The sequence below is a fragment of the Triticum aestivum genome, chromosome 2A, assembly GCF_018294505.1.
Source record: "Triticum aestivum cultivar Chinese Spring chromosome 2A, IWGSC CS RefSeq v2.1, whole genome shotgun sequence".
Classification (NCBI taxonomy): Eukaryota; Viridiplantae; Streptophyta; class Magnoliopsida; order Poales; family Poaceae; genus Triticum; species Triticum aestivum.
This window is the reverse complement of record NC_057797.1, coordinates 5,955,927-5,971,273: the sequence shown is the minus strand read 5'-3', so window position 1 is coordinate 5,971,273 and position 15,347 is coordinate 5,955,927. Positions and strand designations below refer to the sequence as shown.

Here is a 15,347-nt window from a genome sequence, read left to right as displayed (position 1 = left end):
ATCCGTCCATCGGGGGGTGGTCTGCCGGACAACCCGCGTTCTGAAGGCTGAGCCCCGAAAGGAACACATGACGTCGTCGACGACCCCTGTTTGACTCCTTGAACACGGCGCTGCCGCCCATACAGACATGATTAGCTGCGATGGCACCGGTGACGAACTCTCCGGCAGCGGCGTATCCTTTCTTGGGGCGGGCCAACCTTGGTAGATTAGATAGGGGCAGAGGGCATTATCTGAGAAAGAAGGAGACGGCCTGCCTGGGGACAGGGATGCATACGTTATGAACGAGACGTGAGCGATTGGGGAGATGAGAGTCCATCGTGTCCTTGGTCCGAACCGTGTTACACAGATTACTTTTAAATTAAATCTCAGACGTCGATTTCAATAATTACATAAAATTAACGGATATAAAAAAATGGCTTATGAAGAACTATGAAAGCCCCCATCCTTTAATATTAGGTAAAGATAAAGATCAATTACGCCTTGAATAATTCATCTACGAAATCTCAAATCCATACTATTATATGCAATGTAAATCAATCTCTAAGCGGACCTCGTCCGGCAGCCGGTTGTGCTCCCCAGAGTGTTTGTCCGGTCGCCAATGAGGTAGAGCAGGACATGGTACAAAAGCCAGCTGATGGGAGTCAAGGCGCCACCGTCTCCCATGCCATACTCTTCCTCGTCGGAGGCCGAAACCCTCACGGTGCCGGTGGACGTCAGATCGATGATGGATCTGTCCTGGGACGAGCTGGCAACATCCAGCACCACGCGGTTGCGGTGCCGAAGAATGTCACTCCGCCTCGCCAACGTCCACCGCCGCGAGGGCTGCCGCCGCCTCCCGCTCTCGCTGCCTTGCACGGCGGGCACGCCGCACCGTGTTTTGCATCGGATGACGCCCATGTCGCGTCCTCGCCTTGGCGCGTCAATAGAGGGGTTGTGCGTCCGCCACTGCGTCCGTACGTCAGACGGACCGCACCGCCTCCGATGAGTCCGAGCGTTGCCATCGGGCGGCCTCCTCTCGGCAGCAGCGGAGCGCAAGCCGGACGATCATCTCCTCCTCGGAGCCGCGTTGATGAGTTTGGGGTCGACTGATCTGGAGGTGTAGGGATTGGATCCACTGTCCATCATGCCGAAGAAGGCCAGAGATCACTGGATGGGAGCTTGGGGATGAATTGGAGTGGCCAGGGTTTGGTCCGGAGAGCAGCTGCGGATGATTATATGTGGGTTTGGACCAGCGTGGGCATGAACCGATGTGAAGGCGGCGCCGATCGCACCCCGGCCGTCCCACATCTATCCCATATTTTGGCTGGATACGGGGGTGCCGGTCAGCCCAGGTGCATGAGGCCGGTTTGAGGCGTCATTCTGGGTTGGTGTTTTTTGACTGTCACTGACCGGGCCGTCACCCAAACGTATGAGTGGGGTTTGGGACGTCCGACTATAGATGCTTTTAAACCCCTCTTTCACGCGCATGGGGAATCAGCGGTATGAAACTGGACCATACGTAGTAAAACCCTATCCGTACCCCCGAGAACCCCTAATCTATGAATTCCCCAACCTCATGTTCTAGTAGCCGATGGGAGCAGATGATTTGCTAGATTTTTTCGTTTAACCACCTGATTTAACCTTTCTCTGTGCATGGAGATCTGGCCGCAAATAACCTGCCTGCCCGCGACAAAGCCGCACATGTACCCTCGGTAATCCCTAACCCATGAATTCACCAACCGCTTGTTATTGCTAGAGCCTGAGCCATAAATTCTACTGGCCTAGCTGTCCATGCCCGTTAGAGCATCTCCAGCTGCGCCCCCAACAGGTCTCCCAGGCCATTTTTTAGCGTCGGCGCTGAAAAATCGGCCCAGTTGCGCACTCAGGAGCCCATTTTTCGCCGGTTAAGCTGAAACTGGCGCCGGTGGACCCATGCCGTACCAGGCGCGCTAGGGGGGGGGGGACGGGGGCGCCGGAGGAATCATTTTTGGCGCGAAAGAATGGTGGGCCCGCCGAGTCAGCGACCCCCATGCATCGTCGTCCTCATCATCTCGGTTTCCTGACGGGAATCAATGCCAAGGCTGCTGCCGATTAGCCTTCCATTGATTCCTCACGGGCGACGCAGTGCGGCGACGCGCCCTCTCCTGCCACGCGTACACATGTCTGCCTCCCCTCTCCCTCGCTAGTGGACGAACTCGCCCCACAACCCCTCTCTCTCGCCGCCGACGATCTCTCTTCCCCTCTAGCCACCACGCGCAAGCCCCGCCGATGGGAGAGCGGTTCCCCGGCGATGGAGCGGCGGCCAACGGCTTCGACCGCCGCCACCTGTACGAGTGGGAAGCTAACCTCCTCCACGAGGCGAACTAACTGGCGCCGCCCGACATGCGCGTGCCGGGGCGGTGGAGGCTCAGCCCCGGGGGCGTCCCAGTCCCCCTGCAGCCCGACGTCGACCACTCCGGCTACTTCCACGCCGAGATCGATCGGGTTCGGGCCTCGCCGATGGAGGAGGAGCGGGACCTCCCAGAGTACGCCACCAACGACCACGCGCACTGGGTGGCGTACTTCCAACGCCGATAGGAGGAGCGGCTCGCCTCCATCAACAACGCTAATTGGAAAAAAGAAAGCATGCACACTAATTAACTTAAAATAGCTCAGTGAGGGATTTATCGTGTAGCTTAGTATCCCAAATAACGAGCACAAGTTGCTCTGCGAGTGTCATCTTTTGGCCCTTCGTGGCTTGCACCAACTTTACATTATCTTTGCTGCCTTTTACAAGAGAAAGAGAGAATATCAAGGTAAAGGAGGAGTAGGAGGAGTAGGGCGCGTGGAGATGGAGGAAGGACGTTTTTTTATTTGAGAAAGGAATTGGATAGGTGGTACATAGAAAACGAATTCTCTATAAACCAGGAACAGAGGCTAACAGAATAAAATCTCGTTTGGATGCTCTAACTAATTTGCGTTTTTGGAATACTTGGTTTTCGGAAACCTCAAAATCTGCGTTTATAGAAAAATGACTATTAGTCATTTTTGTAAAAGCTTGATTTGCATATACTCCATCGCAACTAATCGGCGTCCTCCAACCTGCCACGGCATGGCCGACGCCGCGTCACATCTCCGCTACCTGATATGATACTCCTCGCGATTCGTCCTCCAGCCTCGGCTATGGCCATGAACGCATCGACGTGCCGCTGTCTGGTAGGGATGCTCCTCGAGTAGTCGTGCTCGTCCTCCGGCCACGACACGGCCGTCGCTGCGTTTGCGCCCAGGATTCCGCTGGCTCGCGGCCGGAGCTAGGATGATGTATCGACGCCATCGGTGATGTGCGTCACCTGTGGCATGTCACCGGCTGGTCGGTGTATATAGAGATCACATACGGGATGTCGGCCAGGAGCGCCCTGATGGCGACGGCACCCTCGGCGAGCTCCTGAAACCGCATGGTCAGCAAGGGCGTGCGCGAGCTCATGCTGGACAAGGACGACTGCACCTCCCTCGAGTCTCTCGACATGTATGGGGTACATGGCACGTAGAACACCGAGACCTGGAGTACTTCAGGCGAGTACCCAACGCCCGCGATGGTCGTATACGTACTTGACTAGTATGAGCAGAAGTGAAGCCCTCTGATCCAGCTTTCTCCCATTGCTGTGTTCTGCAGATCAAACCCTCTCAACTGGTTCACGATCCGTAAGTCTAGTATCGGGACGAGGCCCCCCGCGTCGCCCCCGCTCGGGCGACTCGGGCGGGATCTAAAACCCTAGCCGCCGGGGGTCCCCATCCGTCCTCTCCTCCCTCCGCCGCCGCCGAAGGACGCCGCCGGCTATAGCCCGAGGCTGATGGCGGTGGCAGGGGTCTTCCCTCTTGCATGCGCCGTGCGGGCGGTGCGGAGCCCCGCGGCGTGGGTGGCACGGCCGATCTGGCCTGGCGGCGCGGCGGGCCTACCGTCCGGCGGCGGCGATGGTGGGGTGCGGCAGCCGGCCCTGCCTCGGGCTGCGTGGCGGCGTTCGGCGGCGGCGGCCGGGTCTGCGGCGACACAACATCTGACCTTGGATCGGCGGTGGCGGCATGGAGGGCCTGGTGGTTGGGTCGGCACCATGCGGGTTGTGCCCTCCGAACAGATCTAATCTGGCCGGTGCGGCCTGATACATGTGCGGCGGCTCAGATCGGCGGCGACCCGTGCACACAGTACGTGATGAAGGTTCTTCGAGCGGATCTGGGTGAAAACCTTGTGCTCGGCTTGATGCCAAGACCGGCGTTGGTGGCACCCTGTGGTGTCATTACCTTCTTGAAGGCATCGCCGTGGAGAAGCTCTAGACCTCTATCCGCTACCTCCGGGGAAAACCCTAAATCAGTTGATCGGATGACGGCGGCGCGTTGGTGTCGTTTCCTCCTTGTGGGCGTCATTCTTGGAGGCGTACACGGGTTCGAGGGACCAGCGGGCGCCTTTTTGGTGGAGCGGTACTTCATCCTTCACACTGATGACGGCGGATCTCGGCGGTGTGGTGCAGTGGAGACTCGGCGCCCGATGCGCGGTGATGGACTCGCGCAGGTGGAGGTAGTTGTCTGGCGTCAAGGTGGCGTCGATGGCGGCGTGGCCTAACAAGGTAGAAGCCTCAATATCTGCTCTGAAGACGGACTTGTGGAAGATGGCGGCGACGACACATGTGAGTGCGTCAGACCAGTTTATGTCCCAGACCCGGTATGTGGCTCGGCTGGGGCTTCTGGCTTTTGATGATAGGCTTAGGTGATTAGACCGGGTATTGGCCCAGGTAGCACCCCTTCATCATATGGATAGGAGTAGTGGCATATGTTGCCAAGATGGCGGATTCAGGCTTTTTGTTCTAATATTTTGTAAGGTCCTCGTGAATAATCAATAAAGTGGCCGTATGCATCTTCCAGATGCAGAGGCCGGGGGTCATCCTCCTTTTCTAAAAAAACTAGGACAATGCCCGTGCGTTGCAACGGGATATAAATATTCTAGTACGTTAGCTCGTGATTTAACTGTCCATATAAATGCGAGTGTGTAAATAAATATTTATCAAATCATGCTGGTATTTCCTTTTAATTAGTTTGATAAGAAGTTGGGAGTAAAATTTTGATAAGTAAATTAAGGAGGAATTGCTTTAGAAGGTAAGTAAGTTAACATGATTGATTATCATGCGGGGAAGATACAGGCAAAACGCATGGTGGGACAAAAAACATGAGGACAGAAAAGAATTGGGTGAAGGGACATGGTGGGACGGGGGAGAACCGGTTGCCAAATCATTCTGCCGACAAGAAACGAGCACTACTCTTTTTTTTTAAGTAGTAGAGATATATAGGTACCCCCCTCCCTCGCGTCGCCCCTCTCGGGCGGCTCGAGGGCGACAACCCTAGATCTCGCCGCCTCCCCCCTTCCTCCCCTCCCTCCTCGCCGCCACCAGAGGCATCCGCCGGGCAAGCCCGGGGCGTCGCCAAGGAAGGTGGCGGCGGGGCCTCTGCTGCTCCGTTTCTCCAGCGGGGGGCTTCGGAATCCGGGGCGGCGGCCTCGTTCGATGAGGCGCCACCGTCTCCTCGGCTGGTGGTGGCGCGGGTGTGGTCCGGTGGGCTTGGCTGCGCGGGCAGCAAGCTCCCCGGCGGACGAGATCCGCTGCGGCGGCGGTGGGGCTTCTGGCCTCTTCGGCTCCGGATCTGGCCGCCCCTTCCCCCTTCTGCTGCCCTGCGTGCTCCACTCCTTCAGATCTGGTCCGGGTCGACTTGGTTCTCCGGTGCCTGGAGCTGGATGTGGTGTTGGTGGTGTGGAGCCTTGACCGGGAGAAATCCATGGTGGCGACGTCCATGGACGCCGATCCCCTTCTTGGAGGCGCCATTTAGGTCTTTTGCTCCACCCCCCCTTCCCCTAGCCTCCCGGGTGAAAGCTCGAACTTTGTTGGGCGGCGACGGTGCTCTTGGCTCCGTTTGCTTCTTGAAGTCGTCGCCTTGGATGCTTTTTGGATTGTGGGCACTACGGTGTGGTGGTTTTCGGGCGGCGGCGACTGTGTGCCCCAAGTGGCGGTGGCGGCAGCTTGGCAGGTCCGGCAGTGTTCGGGTTTCTTCTGGTGCTCTCTGTGCAACTGGTGACAGCTTGGTCCGGCGGCCTCTGGCCAGGAGGGGATCGGGTTCCCCTCCTCCGGCGGCTACAGTAGTGCAAGTTGTGAGTGCCGGAGCGTCATTCCTCGGCCTTGGCCCTGCCTCCTCGTTGCTCCGTCCTCCCTGGACACCCTGTTGCTGTCTGACCGGCATCTTTCTCCTCTCCAAAGGATCGTCAGTGGGCAGCGGTGATGCGGTGTTTCTGGTGAAGTTTCTTAGTCATGTAGGGTGTGCTCTGTTCCTACTCCTTCTGGTTGCATCCTTCCATCCAGGTTCTAGGGTGAGCAACCCATATGTCGACGGCTCGGCGCCTTTCGAGCCAGGCGAGGAGGCAGGGGCCTCTTTCGACAGTGGGAGTGGATGGTGATGTTGTTCCAGGGCTTTGGTGTTCGGTGCCGTCATAGCCTATCCTCGACAGCGGGCACTTCCCGGAACCCCATTTCCCCTTCCCTGGTGAGCCTTGGGTGGACGAGGGCCTCTGCGTGCTTCAGCTCATGCTTATCATGTGCTATCTCCTAGCTGTAGTGTGTGAGGTTTTGAGAGTTGCCTTCCAGCACCCTTGTATCTTGCCGTGTTTTTTTTCTTGTTCGAGTTTGTAGCGCAGTGGTTGTAATCCTGGCCGGTTGATGGCTTTGTTAATTCAAAGCCGGGCTCTTCTTGAGCCTTCGTTCTAAAAAAATAAAAATAAAAAAAAGATATATAGGTAACTGCCTCACATTGCAACAGGTGAACCTTATGTATGGGTGGATGATACATTCACGCTATGCTATCAAGAATGAACACAACCAAAACTTCAGTGGGATTCACTTTACTTTTGTTAAGTATCAGGCAATGCATGCATTTTTTCAAATATAAAGATATATACTTGGTATATGGTTGAATGCCTCATGCTATATGTCAGGAGAACCTATCTTCAATTTCCTTTCCGCCAATAAAAACAATATAATATGTTGAATATGTATCACAAAATCACAACAAGTCCACGCATTAGGAGCAACCTCTTGCAATATTTACCTGGCTATTTGCAAGGCCGGCCTATAATCTGGCATGTCACCTTGGTTTTGCATCTATTTCCAGAAAGTCTTCTCCACTACCAAATAAAACATGTCAGAAAATAATAAAACTATGCAGTAGAGAATGGTGATTTCAGGAATTCCTTGCTCGAAATTCAATCATTTATCCTGCAAGATGTGAGGAAGGAGGAGAGGCAGAACTACGACGAAGAGGTGCAGAAGGAGGCCGAATGGACGCGCCGACAGAGGACGACTATGAGGCGAAATAAACTTCAATCCATTGGAGCCTTGTACTGTTAGAATTAACTTGCTTGATGGTCACACAATACAAGTGCATAGTTATATAGGTAATGCCAAGGGGGCTTCTCTTGGATCCCAGAATCTTCACATAGTGTATTGTGTCACTGTGTGCATATATCTCTCCAAGCACCACTAAATGGAATAAAATAGCATCTCCATCAGCTTAACTTTGTCACGCATGGCCCGGGCATCCACCACCTCTCCTCGCCGCAGTGGCTTGCCGGACGTCAGAGCGCCAAGTCGTCAGACCTGTTCTTATGGCTCTTGTCTTGAAGTACCGGAAGGCGGTGTTCTAAAGGCCGTCCAGGATCTCCTGCACGCACAACACCAAATTAAGCCACGTGAAGGCCGATCCTTTCATAGACTCCATCTCTTAGAAGGCACGCCTAGCTAATCTCATGCATGCACGCCTAGCTAATTTCACGACATATGTAATCGCATCGCGGGATGGAGCTGCTCCTAGCACGCATCTCTCCTTTCCTTTCTTTTCTCCAGGTTGTTGGCATGAGCTGTGAGATGCAGTCACCGGGAGGTCGGCGAGCTTCTCAATCGAGGGCGGGGAGGTTGACGTAGATGTCGGATCTCGTCCTGGTCGGCTGGTCGCCATCACCTGACAGCATCAGAATGCACATAATACGTTGTCGTTGCTTTGCCGGTGACATGAACACTGCATATTTTTAGGCCATGGTACTAATGTTTCGATTTCCCACCTTTCGTGTTGTGAGCGGCTGGGCATGCAGGATGTCCTTGTATTCAAAGAACTCGGTGATGTAGTCATAGACCTAGAGCAGGCAGTCCATCTCGGCTCTCGCCTCCTTCTCCACCGGCAGATGCTCCAGCCTGTGGCAGCTCAAGAAAACGGTGCAGTTGCCTGCAAGCAGACAGAGCAATGGATATTAACCTTTTCCATACAAGCACAGACCGGCGTGATTAATTACTTAGCTATGGCAGCAGCGGTGGAGACGCCCTTGCCACCACCAGACATGTCCTTCCCGAGCACGAGCTTCTAGAACCTCTGTGGCGTCCCTGCGTCATGCCCGTATCGAACTGCTCACTCGGCGAGCCGGCCACCACACCACACGGCTGCAGGGTCCCTTCGCCGGTCGCCTGCACACAGACCGCGGCTGCTCTTCTCTCTGCTCTCGCTCATTTCTCTCCTAGCATCTTCCACGACGGCACAAGAAAAGACGGGGATCGAGCGGGCCGGTATATCGGATAGGGCAGGTTTGGAAGGAAGAAAAACAGGAAACTACGTGAGTCACGGGAGCAATTAATTACGGGATTTTTAGGGGAAAATTAGTTACGGGATTAATTGAGGGAATCAGATGGAACCAGCCCAATAGGAAAGAAAATCGGTGGAGGAAGGAAAGAAAATCGGCGCAGGGGTATGAGGTCGTACGAGAGGATGGACGAAGGGTGGGGGGCGTAAGAGGGGAGACGGAACCTTGCGTTTCTTTTAGATAGTAGAGATAAGCAGAAGTAAAGCACGTACTGGCGGCTGCGCGTGGAGTCGTCCAAGGTCGGTCCAAGGGAAGGCGAGTAATGGCGTTGAGGGGCTGAGGACCGAAAACAGAGGAGGAATGGATGTTGGAGCTTGCGTACCGTCTCCAATGGCCAAGTCGAGGAAGGAAGAGAGAAAGAGAAAGTCACGACAAGAGTATTTTATCGAGGGAAGGTCACGGGAGGAGTCAGGACTCAAGAGTAAGCCAAACATATTTTTCTATAAACTGGTTTTACATAAAATAATTTGTAAAACCGGTTTTGCTAAACATCAGCTAAAAACACGTTCTGTATAATCCCATGGCTAATCAGGACCACTTTTTCATCGCCGGCACTAAAAAAAGTCCCCACTCACGCCCTCAGGATCACTTTTTTCGCCGGATTTGTACCAACCCCACCCCAAGCCCAGCCCCCTGGGGCGCATCTGGGGGCACCGGCGATTCGTTCTTGCATGCAAAGGCCCACATGCAGTCTCTCCTTTCTCTTTTCGCCTGACACACACGAGCGCACTCTCTCTCTCTTCTCGTCTTTTTTATCATGCACCCGCGCCGCTCGCCCTCTGCTTTCCACCGGGGCCGCCCTACCTGCCTGCTCGCGCGCGCGCGTCCGAAGCCGCGACAGCTCGTCGCTGACGCCGCGGGAGCTCGTCCGGACGGGAGACGGCGAGGCCAGGGAGCGGACGGGACGGCGTCCGCATGGCCAGGGCGGAGGAGGAGCGCGTGTGGCCGTGCCGGGCGGAGTAGGAGCGCGCGGCGGCCGGGTGGAGTAGGAGCTGCTCGGCGGAGAGGCTGCCGCCTTCGAGGAAGGCCGGGAGCTGGGACTCGAGCTGCACGCCGGACTTGGAATAGAGCAGCTGGATCGCTGCAGTGGGGCGCCAGCCGCCGCACCAGAGGTAGAGGCTCTCGGTGACGGAGATCCACGAGGGCGCGAACATGAGGAGCACGTCGGCGGAGGCGGCCGCGGACTTGGCGCGGTAGTAGTGCTCGTTGTGGCTGAGGACACGGTCGACGAGGCGCCGGGGGTCAGCGTCGTCGGGCTGCGCCGTCGCCGTGGCGCGAAGCGCGGCCAAGTCACGGGACTGCTCCAAGATCCACCACTCGAAGAACTTGGCGAAGGACTCGCCGCCGTCGGGGTTTGGGGCTAGGCTGCCATCGGCCCACAAGATCACCTGCGCCATCGGCTACATCAAGGTGGGGCTTGGGGTGGACACGGCTGGGAAAAATTTCGTCCCAGGGCCAAAATCTTCACCGGCAGCCCCCCAGGCGGCGAAAAAATGCCCCCTAGAGGGCTCAACGGCTGGAGATGCTCTAAGATCAGGGGGATTGGAAGCCAAAGACAGCGTGCAAAATTCAGACCAAAAACGTGTTCTGCAAGGCTATGTGCCTCAGAGTTGGTCTCTCTTACTTCAAAGATAAAGGAGCAATGATAAATCTAGCCATCATATGTTGCTGTTATTTCCTTGATGATGCTTGCATATGTGCCTCCATTATCTCTGTGTATCTCATTTAGAACAATTCCAACGTGCCAACTCATTTGGTCAATGCGTGTTCGCTTGGGTTGAAACGGACAGAAAAGTCGGCCCAACACGCCGACCCAAATTACAGTTGTGCATCTGCTTTTTTGTCCGCCTGCCGACCCATTCTGGCATAAATTTGGGCCACATCTGCGTAGGCATTGACACGAAATGGACGCGTGCGACGCCCGCCTACTCCTCCCCTTGGCCCGCTTGTCGGCAGCACAGCCACCCCCATTTTCCTCTCTTTCCCAAAAAACTCCCGCCCACTCCCGCTCACCATGGACAACCAGCCGACCCTTGACGCCGCCGCCTGCCTTGCCTCCCTCGCCTACTCCGGCATCGCCCCCCTCGCCTCCGCCAAAGGAAATCCCCGCGCCACCCACAAGATGGTAGCGCCGCCCAAGCAGAAGCTGTTGACAGCAGGTGTTTTTCTCTGAAATTTGCAAGAAGCTCAAATATTAGAGGAGCACTCGCCCAAAAAATCAATATTCAAACTTTTGTGCAATGTTTGAGAAGTAATTTTTTTAGAGTTCCTTGGATGTTAATTTTCTCTGAAATTTTGCAAGAAGCTCAAACATTTGATCTAGTTTGTTGTGTCCAAATTTCAGAATTTTTGGATTTTGTTTTATCACATCTTTTCAAAGTTTTGCAAATTCGGGTGAACTACTCTCGAGAGTAGAGACATCTTTCCGTACTAGTTTCCTTTTTAGGGCATCTCCAACACCGACCCTAAAACCGCCCGCAAGCATCCAGACGCATCTGTCCGGACCCCGAAAGCCATCCAACACTGACCTTCATCCGTCCGCCGAGTAGTCCGAACCATGATTTCCCCGCAAATGGTAACCAAACTTTGGGGGGGGGGGGGGCTTTGCTAGAGTCTGGACACGAGACACGTCAGACTCTGATGCCCATGCCCCACCCAAGAGGAACACGGAGCCCGCACTTTTGTAGTTGCACGCACTGTTTCCTCGCCAAATCCTACACTCTCTGCCTCCATCCCGCTGCTCTCCACCCAATTCTCGCCTTTTTCTCTCACTCTCATCTTCCCTTCCACGGCTGACGCATGGAACCAGAGGAGAACCTACCGGATATGGAGGTGGTGGAGGTGCATGAGGATCCGATCAGCATCACGCTCCCCTGAAAGATAAGTTTTTCTTACTTGAGTTGTCGTCCTAGCAGAGGTGGTGTTTGGTAGATCAAGTTAATATCGCTCGAGTTGTTCCTATAGCAAACATGGGCCGGAAACAAGTGAGCTTGTGATGTGATCTTGCTGGTGTGTCACTCCTCATAGGAACCTGTTAGGCCCTTTGTGCACCCCTCTAGTGTGGCGTCTTCGTCCAGGATTCCGCTTCAGAGAAGTCGATGAGGGTACACACACAAAAAGAAAGAGAGCTGGAAACAACATGTCATGCCACGACTAAGAAAGTATTCATGTTATTGAAATAACATTCATGTCATGTATTGTGCTTCTTTATAGGAACTATCTATATTGTTTTACTAGCTGAACAAAGCAAATCAGTGTTCTACATGAGACATGTCATATAAAATATGAGGAACTTAGCATATTGGGACCTGAATGAAGCAAACGTTTGGGTATCTGGAAACATATGGAAGCAACAAGGAAGCAAATTGTCGAATCGATGGAATCATAGTCTTGGTACATAGCTCAAACAAATGTTTTCTCAGATCAGAATAGTTCTTGTTTGAAACCGGAGCAAATTTCAGTTCATAAGCAGAGGAAGCAAAATGCATGTCACGGGAGATAATTTCGGTTCATACACAGGATGTGGTGTATGGTAAAAATAAGTTCATCTTGCTTGAGTTGCCCCTATGGCAGAGATGGGACAGCGACGAGTGATGTCATATTGCCGGTGCGGCACTCGTTGTGTATAGATGCAAGTCTCTGGTCTTTACTTCAGCCATCCAAGAGAAGCAGCTTTCAGTTCACAAGTAGGGGAAGGAAACTGCATGCATGTCCTTAGAGCTTATTTGCTACACTAGTTATTTCCATTAAATCTAGGCTAAGTTTTTTTTTTTCATTTCAAAATTTAGCCGTGAGGTGCCGTGGCAAGACACGTGGCCTGGGTGCAATTGAATCGCCCTAAGTGGTCATACATTGCTGCCTCGCAACGGACTGTTATTTCATGTGAAGGAACAGAAAACTAAGCTACATAAAGGCATCTGTAGCCGATCCCCTAAAAATCAAAAGAGGAGTACAATTTCAGCTTTACTCTTTTAAACCGCACCTAGCCGAAGTCCTAAATTGGTTAGAGGATTAAAATTTTACATCTCCGACGAAAATTTGGTCCGTGGCTCCTAAAATTTCTCAACTCTTCCCAGACGAGTAGAATTCCCAACACATCGTTCTCCCACCCGCACAACGCCATAGTTCCTGCCGTTGCCTCCCCATGCACCAACATCGCCTCTGAAGACAGCAACTCTAGAGGGAATGTGTTGCCAAGACCCTTCCGCCACCATCGCCGCCGATGACCACAACTCCGGACAGAATGGGTTGCCAAAACCCTTCCACCACCACCGCCGGCGCATCGTTGCCGTAAACCAGCCCCGCACCGCCGCCCGCACCGAAGAAGTGGTTGGGGATAAAAAAAACTCCCGTCCGGTCCACCACACCGACTACCCAAAAATTAAATAAATTACCTATACTAAATGTGTGAGGTGGCATTATAAATATTATCCAAAACTGAATTTAAGGTTCTAAATAATTCCAAAGATATCTTTGTGCCCCAAAGCAACCAAATAAATTTAATGCTAATGAAATCTAGCTAGGCTCAAGCATGAAAGGCAAATTCTTAATTTACCCTATTTAAATAATTCACATTCCAGACTAAGATTTTTTTATGTGACGGTTATCCTCTCATATCGAATTTATTGTTGGATCTTCTGCCTAACTTACGTATGCTCCAAAATATAAATCAATGGTAGTAATGAGATGTTAAAATAAGGCATTACAGGATTGGCCTAATTTTATTACCCCCTTAATTAGTTTTTGCTTTTCAAGTGTACTACTAATTGTCTACTTGCAATGGACATTAACATTAGGCGGTATATTACTTGCACGCCCATATTAGGTAGGATATTATTTGTGTGCTAATTTTTTGATTAGTGATATTTTGGTATGATATTAATTGCACGCTAAACATGTCGAGCGCTCGTTGGTCGTTGGATTGACCTACTTTGATGGCCAAGATTACTAGAATCTGTCTCATTGGGTCTTTTTATTCTTGTATATATAGATATAGATGTACGAGTAGATGTATAGGGTGACATATCAGTAGCTTCATCAACAATTGAAGTCATATAGGTCATACGTAATTGGTCTCTTGAGCTGCATCCATGGCGTTCTCCAAGCATGCCATCGTACTCGCCACTCTCCTCCTCACCGCCCTCCTCATGGTTGCGGATGCTCAGCCGACACCCAAGATAGGTACGCACATCGGTACATGGATGCATGCACGTGTCCTTGATCAACAAATAAAACCTAGTTTGTCTCGTTTGATTTGATGTGGTACCTTGACAAATGGTTGCGATGATATATGATCTGCAGATTGCCTGTTATCGTGTAACGCTCGTTGCGCGAAGAACTGGAGGAACAAGATATGTAACAAGGACTGCAATATCTGTTGCGACAAGTGTAACTGCGTCCCTTCCGGCACAGGCCAGGAGACCCGTAACGAATGCCCCTGCTACGCCAACTTGGTTGACTCAAAGACCGGCAAGCTCAAGTGCCCATAGTCGATGGATCCTCCATCCAAAGGCATGCATTCATCTACATGCAAGCCTGATACCTGGCTTGAATAAGCTATCTCTTTTTTTACTAGTCCCAATGTTCAACAATCTCTCTGGCCATGTAAACCTAGAAAAGTACGTACATATATATTATCGATATATTCGTACGCTCTATCAAAGTCATACAGTAAAAATGGTTTTTATCTTGATGAAACAACCTTTGAAGTATACAAACTCTACAAAAGGAGTTGATTCTGGTTATTATTATCGGCCCATCGATCCAGGCTGGTAATTATGCTCTTGTCTAGAAAGCTGGTGCTATATATCTGGATTCTGTTTTTCGAAAAGGCTATGGTTGCGTATAAAGTTGTGTCTTGTTCAAGTGCTGATGGGGTCGTGTATTTTGGAATTTATAAAATCATGCATCCTTTGAAGTGCAATGTGTTTGCAACTATGTATGATGTAATTTTTTAACATATGTATGATGATTGGAGCATTCTCTGATTTTGCTTTTTAAATTAATCCAGAATAGCAAACTGTCATTGTGTGAGTTGTCCCCATAGCAGAATTAGTGTTTGGCAAAATATGAATTAGTGTTTGGCAAAATATCCAGAAGAGCAAACTGTCATTATGTAAAAAATTATTAATTTTTTTGGATGTTCATGATAGTGTCGCAAGCATGCTTGAAAATTTTCATACAAATGGAGCAGTAGTGTTTTCTCGGCGAAAAATACAAATTTAGGGTAAGATTCGGTGTTCAAATTTTTTTTTTGCACAGGTCAAAATGTTTAACCTTTTGCCTAAAACTTTGCATGTAGCATTTGGATATGACTATAAATACGTAAAAAAGTTGTTGGGATTTTTTTGACATTTCAAAAATTACTTTTCACGTGTAGGAGCATGTGCTGTAAGGAGCCAAATTGAGTTTCCGGTAATTTTTTATAATTTAGCTTGACATGTGTCGGCTGGTCTGGTTGTGCTTTCTGAATTCAACCGGAAGAGCCAAATGTCATGGAGTTTGGTCAAATAATTTAGTCTTGATTGAGTCGCCTCTCTTATAGTAGAGGTTGTGTTTGGATAAAATAAGTTCATATCGATTGGGTTCCCCCAATAGCATAGTGTGTGTGTGGGGGGGGGGGGGGGGGGGGGGGGGGTTTGATGAGTGAGTTTGGGCAAGCCCAGGCGGATGC

At 51.7% G+C, this 15,347-nt stretch overlaps 1 pseudogene; it reads right to left on the bottom strand.

Moving 5' to 3' along the window:
• Positions 1 to 9,474: 9,474 nt before the first annotated feature.
• On the bottom strand, positions 9,475 to 10,369 carry LOC123191275 (transcription factor TGA2.3-like; annotated as a pseudogene).
• Positions 10,370 to 15,347: the final 4,978 nt, after the last annotated feature.